Here is a 7,172-nt window from a genome sequence, read left to right as displayed (position 1 = left end):
GGACAGAATCTCGTCACCCTCGCCCCATCCCCCTGTGCTTCCGGTAATGCCCGAGCCACTAGGCTTGCGCCCGATCGGGATTGGCTGGCTACGCGGAAGTGCTTCTCTCGCCAGCACCGCCCCCTCCCGGACGTGGCTCCCGGAACCCGGCGAAGACAGTGGGCGCAGGCGTACTTGGATACGGATACGGTCGCACAATGGTTCAGTACGTCACTTCCTGTCAGGCTCCAGGAGCATACCTCCACCCTTGAGATTGTAGTCCTTGCTTCCAGCGCGGCGAGCAGTGCATTATGGGTTAGGCAGTGGTCCTCTGCTTTTTTTTCTACTCTTTGGGGGTTTTCCTGTAACGCACGCTACGCACGTTGGGAATTTCCCCATTCCACAAACATACACGTCTCATCCTCAGATCAGGCTTTCGCCCTAGTGGAAGGGGTGAGGCCAGGCCCTTCCTTCCCTGGAGATAAAGTGGTTAAAGTAAACGCCAGCGTGGAAGTGGACAGGCTGTGTCACCTGATAAGAAGTCAGGCTTGCCATCCATGTCATTCCTTCAACGTGTCTGCACTAGAGAGCTCCAAAACCTTCACTTGCTACTGCAGCACTTCAGAAGACGCCAACGAGGAACACCTTAGCTTTTCTAGTGTCTCCTCCTCCCCCCCCCCCCGAAAAAGAAGCATAAAAGATTTGGTCTTTATGTTAAGTTAAATATTTATGATCTTATTGTTTTCAAATCACAAAATATACATCTAGGGGTAGGAAATTACTTCTTAAAATGTTCCTGATTCGCCACCTCTGGCATTATTTCTTCCACGCAGTTTCAGCAGTTTGAATTTTTACTACAGCTTTCCCCAACTCTTACCCTTCAGCTTTCAGCCTTCAGCTCTATAACAGGGTTACCACTTGCACTTAAAATGTTCTTGACCCCCTCGCTGATCTATTGAAAGTCTATTGAAAGTCAGCCCTCCACACAAGTGTTTGTAAAAAGAAAAAGGAAAAAAAAACGTTCTTGACCCCCCTGACTAGATTGTCTCCCTATTATTTAAGCACAAACCATCATAACTTCCTTTCATAATTTTTTTAATTTATGGTTATTGATTCTTGACAATACTATTCCCCCTAAAACGTACACAGACCCACACACCCTTTGAGAGCTCCAGGAAGATAGGAACCTTGTCTGTTTTTATGTTCCATTGTCCTACCTGAACTCAGTACACCTAAACAACTTAATACACGTAGTCCAGTGATAACAGGAAGGTGATAAGGGGAGTGACTAAACTAGTATATCTGTACTATGGAATACGATTCAGAGTTTGAAAGAGTAATAATATAACTAATACTAATGAAACAATCTCCAAAAGGTAGTGGAAAATGCCAAACTATGACTGCAGTGCAATGAGAATATAAATTTCCCTGGTGTGTGTGTAGGGATGGGGGGGGTGGTGTGTGTGTGTGTGTGTGTGTGTGTGTGTGTGTGTGTGTGTGTGTGAAAATAACAAAACAAGAATTTGAAGTATGAGACAGCCTCAAAATTTCCATTTCTTTTCATTCCATTTTCCCTGGATCTTTCTGAAGTCCCCTTATAATCTGCCATAGCGGCAGTCAGGTGACCTGCTTATCACACAGGAGGCCCCCTTCCTCAAGGTAAGGAACCTGGCTTTAGACTGGTAGACAAGAACTTGTTCTATACATTTTAAATTAAATCTCTTTTGTTGATGTTTTTGACACACAGACTGTGGTGTAACCACCATAACAATCATGCTATAAAAATTCCCACCACCTAAAAAAGTTCTCCCTCATGTCCCACCCCCTTACATACAGCTCATGGCTAGCCAGTGATCTGCTGTCACCATAATTTTGTCCTTTCTAGAATTTCTCATGAATGGAATCCTACAACATGAAGTCTTTTTGTGGGCACGGAGGGTGTGGCTTATTGGCATGATGTTTTGAGACTTAGTCTACTGCTTGCATAAGGAGTTTGTCCTTTTGATTCCAGAGTAGTATACCACAATTGATCCATTTACCAACTAATGATCACTTGGTTTATTAAAGTTTGGGACTGTTCAAAAGAGTTGCTGGGAAATGTTTGTGTATGTTTTTACAATATGAATATATTCAAGTGTTACTTAGATATACGTATAATTTGTATATGTATATGACTGTACTACTGTTAGGTTGACATATTTTTCCAGCTTTTCTCCCTGAAATACAATATATCATTATAAATGTTCATGAGATTTTACACTGCTAAGCAGCATCTTTTTCAATGTATTGGTCATCTTGGAATATCAGTTGTCATATTGGCCCAGCATAAGTATCTGACCAGGTAGGAAGTCTAGATCAGTAGCCCAAGGCTGGATTCCTGTGAGGCAAAGGTCAGACACACTGCCACCGTGCAACCTTTTTCACTAATTTTGACAGAAACGGTCTTTCCGACGGGGCTCTCTACTTCTCTCCCGGGTCAGTAATGTGTTGCAATGACCACACAGAACCCACAGAATACATTCACAATTAGATGATTTGCCAGTGAAGTAGCAGGTTACAGCTCAAGATAAGAAACAACTCTGGTTAAAGTTTTGTTTGTTTTTAACAACAAAACAGTTTGTTTGCAACCATGCCGACAGGCAGGCTTTCCTCTGGCCTGTCAGCCCAGTCTCTGCCCTGCCTTGGGAAAGTGTTACAAAACTCTTTACTTCTCCAATAAATGCTCAGAGACAAACCACACAACTAGCAGCCTTCTGCCCAAAGTTGCTCAGCTCTCTCTGTAGGTTCCCATATTCACTGCTTACCACATGTAAAGTCCTGTACTGCATTTAAGCCTAACAACTTTGAGAAACGTAGTACAGGACTGCCCCAGTTCTAAATGACCAAATGTGGCATAAAGACACGAAGTGAGTACAGGCTTTTGAATACATGGCACCCATAGACTTGCTCAGTTCAGAGTTGCCGGAAACTTCCCATCTTTTTTTTGTTTTTTTCCCTTTCCTTTTTAAAGCAATATCTAGAAAGTGCAATAAAACAAAGCACAACAAGAAAATGTGTGAAGGGCTAACAGTATCTGATTTGAAAAAATATATAGTAATCAAGACAATGTAGGGCAGGTGTAAGGACAGGGGGGAAAAAACAATAGGGCAGAATCCAAATATAAAGCTGCATGTTTGTAGAAAATTATTCTTGGCAAAGATTGCCGCCTCAATGAGGGATGCTTGGACAACTGGGTATCCGTATGCAAAAATGAAGTACGACAAAGAGTACAGCTCTATAAAAAATAATCCCAGATAGTTTATAAACTTACCTGTAAAGCCGACCTGAGTATAAGCCAAGGTACCTAATTATTACCTGAGAAACCAGAAAAACTCATTGACTCGAGTATAAGCCTAGGGTGGAAAATGCAGAAGCTATTGGTGAGTTTCAATAATCAAAACAAATGAAAATAAAATTACTAAAAACTGAGACATCAGTGGGGTAATGTATTTAAATATTTATTTTAAATAAAAAACATAAATAAAAGGACAAGTCATTTAACATTAGTAAACCAGCACAGTAAGTGGAAAATAGGTTCAACAAAAACAATAAGGTATCAACAATGATACCTGAAGAGTACTATTCCCTGAGCTCAATCAGCAACCAAGCTAAAATGTAAAGAGTTAAAATCCTTCTAAACTGATTCATCATCATCTGTATCCCAATGCAGAGCTTCAGCTGGTGTGAGGTCATCTTAGAAGCTGTCCTCACTGAGATCGCCATCACCGCTGTCATTTTCATACAAAGCGCAGTCTTCACTGCCATCCATAGCATTACTAATACTACATTTCTGGAAGGCGCATCGCACCATGTCTTCTGGAATGTCTTCCCATGCATCTCGAACCCACTTTGCTATTAACTCTGTCAGGCTTCACGAGATTTCCTCCTTTTGTTAGTCAGGCTTGACCAGATGACATCCATTCATGCCACTGACCCATGTATAAATAGAACCCCTGTTTTTCAGCACAAAAAATACACAAGTATATAAACAAGTATATACGATAGGTGATTTAAGACTAGGCAGAGAGCAGACACTAAAAGCATAACCCATAAAGTGATATACTGGACTTGGTCATTAAATACGTCTTTTCTTCTTACTCGGATTAGACCAGAGCATGCACACTGCTACAGATAAGAGCCCGAAACACAGGAATCCAGGGTAGATAAACTCCACAGGGCCAACAAGGAGAGTAGAGTTACCAGGAGTATTAGGGTAGGGTAGGGAGAGAAAGCACAAAGTGACCACAAGGATAAACCTAGAACCCCCTCCCAGGGGGATGAATAAAGGAAAAGTGGGTGAGGGGTGACAGAGGACAAGGTAAGATATGGAAATAATTATAACTTATCAAGGGTTGGTGAGGGAGGGAGGGAGGGCAGGAGAGAGAGGGGGAAGAAATGGGGAGCTGATATCAATGGGAAGAGGATGCTTTGAAAATGATTGTGGCGGCAATATATACAAATGTGCTGACACACTGGAGGAACGTATGGATTGTGATAAGAGATATAAAGCCCCCAATAAAAGTATTTAAAAACAAACAAAAAAACCCCCTTCTGTTCTCCATACACTTGTAAGAAAATGAAAACAAACCACAAACTTGGGGGAGGGGAAATCTTTGCAGAACATACATCTGACGGAATTTTTGTATCAGAATATATGAAATCTCAAAACTCTAAGAAAGGAAACAACCAAATAAACCAAATGAGCAAACGATTTGGACACTGGCCTAGACATATCCTTGTGGTCAGTTGCCATGGAGCTGACCCCAGTTTAGGGTGACCTTTTGGACCACAGAAAGCACTGGCCTGTGCTTGTCCTGGCCCTAGGTCTATTGTGAGTTCATGGTTGTGGACACGCTTGTTAATCTGTCTCATTAAGGGTACCCTTTGTTTTCACCTTTCACTTCACAACTATTAACTTCTAGCCAATTGGTATTTCCTGATAAGTCCAAAGTAAGTATAATTACATGAAATGTTGTTCGAGCAGCAGCTGATGAATCAATTCCCAGTCAAAGAAACCCCTAAGCCAGAGCAAAACTTTACAGTGTTCAGTGGGATTTTTGGAATTGGGTCACCATATCCTTCTAAGTACCACTGGATGCACTTGAACCACCAAATATTCAGTGAACAGCTGAGTGCTTAATCATTTGCATCGCCCAGGGACTTACCAGGTTGGTCACTAGGGAAATATAGGTTATATTGAAATACCAATATGTACCTGTGAAGAATGCTAGAAAAAGTTGATACTGACCATACTAAGTATCAACTGCATAAAAACCATACTCATTGCCATCAAGTACATTCTGATTCATGAGCCAATAGACATGGCAGAACTGCTCCTGTGGATGTCTGAATCTTCAGGTGGTAGAATGTCTCGCCTGGATGAACAATCTGGAGGAGAAAACAATGGGACCAACGGTTCCAGGGAGACATGGGAGAGGGGGAGGTGGGGGGGGGGGGAAGGAAGTGTTAACAAATCCAGAAACAAAGGAACAAGTGATCCAAATTGGTGGTGAGGAGGGTGTAAGAGGACTGGTAGGGAGTGATCAAAGGTAATGGAACTGAAAGGAATTACTGAAATCCAAATGAAGGCTCAACATGATAGTGGGACAAGAGGAAAGTAAAAGGAAACAGAGGGAAAAACTAGGCGGCAAAGAGCATTTATATAGGTCTAAATAAAGGCATGTACATATGTAAATATGTTTATATATGAGGATGGGGAAACAGGTCTATGTGCATATATTTATAGATTTAGTATTAAGGTAGCAGATGGACATTGGATCTCCACTCAAGAACTCCCTTGATGCAAGAACACTTTGTTCTATTAAACTGTCATTCCATGATGCTCACCTTCCCAACACAATCACTGAAGACAAAGTGGGTGCGTAAGCAAATGTGGTGAAGAAAGCTGATGGTACCCAGTATCAAAAGATATAGCATCTGGGGTCTTAAAGGCTTGAAGGTAACCAAGCGGCCATCTAGCTCAGAAACAACAAAGCCCACATGGAAGAAGCACACCAGTCTGTGTGATCATGAGGTATCAAAGGGATCAGGTAGTAGGCAGCAAAGAACAAAGAATCAAATCATCGTGAATAAGGGGGAGTGCAGATTGGGGACCCAAGATCCATCTGTAGGCAACTGGGCATCCCTTTATAGAAGGGTGGAGGGGAGGAGATGAGCCAGTCAGGGTGCAGTGTAGCAATGAATGAAACATACAACTTTCCTCTAGTTCCTAAATGCCTCCTCCACTCCCTGCCCCGCCCCCCACTATCATGATCCCAATTCTACCTTACAAATCTAGCTAGACGAGAGGATGTACACTGGTACAGGTAGGAACTGGAAACAGAGAATCCAGGACAATCCCTTCAGGTAGTGTGGTGAGAGTGGCAATAGTGTGAGGGTGGAGGGAGAGTGGGGTAGAAAGGGGGAACCAATTACAGGGACCTGTATATAACCTCCTCCCTGGGGGATGGACAACAGAAAAGTGGGTGAAGGGAGACGTCAGACAGTGTAAGATATGAAAAAATAATAGTAATTTATAAATTATCAAGGGTTCATGAGAGAGGAGGGAGTAAGGAGGGAGGGGGGGGAATGAGGAGCTGATACCAAGGGCTCAAGTAGAAAGAAAATGTTTTAAGAACGATGCCAACAAATGTACAAATGTGCTTGACACAAAGAATGTATGGATTGTGATGAGTTGTACGAGCCCCCAATAAAATGGTTAAAAAAAAATAAAAGAATGCCTCATCTCCTGAAAGCTAGGATTTGGAAAAACCACCACTCCCAGTACCAGTACTGGTTGAAGTAAAGAATAGTATAACCACTTTGTAGAACAGTTCATCAATTTCTTAAAAATTTAAACATTTACTTACAAGATGATCTGGCCATTCCATTTGTACCAATTATTTATTCAAGAAGGAGAAATATGTCCAAAGGCATGTACACAGATTTGCATAGTTTTATTTTTTAGGCATAGTTTTATAATAGTCAAAAACTAGAAATATGTGTAATCAACAGAACAGTAAAGGATTTTTTAAAATTGTCTAATGGGACACTACTTAGGAATAAAAAAGGATGAATTATTGAATAAATCGAAATCATTCTAAGTGAAAGACATCATATTCAAGTAGAGCTTAATTCCATTGTATAGAACTAGA

The sequence above is a fragment of the Tenrec ecaudatus genome, chromosome 5, assembly GCF_050624435.1.
Source record: "Tenrec ecaudatus isolate mTenEca1 chromosome 5, mTenEca1.hap1, whole genome shotgun sequence".
Classification (NCBI taxonomy): domain Eukaryota; kingdom Metazoa; phylum Chordata; class Mammalia; order Afrosoricida; family Tenrecidae; genus Tenrec; species Tenrec ecaudatus.
Note: the sequence above shows the minus strand (reverse complement) of the source record.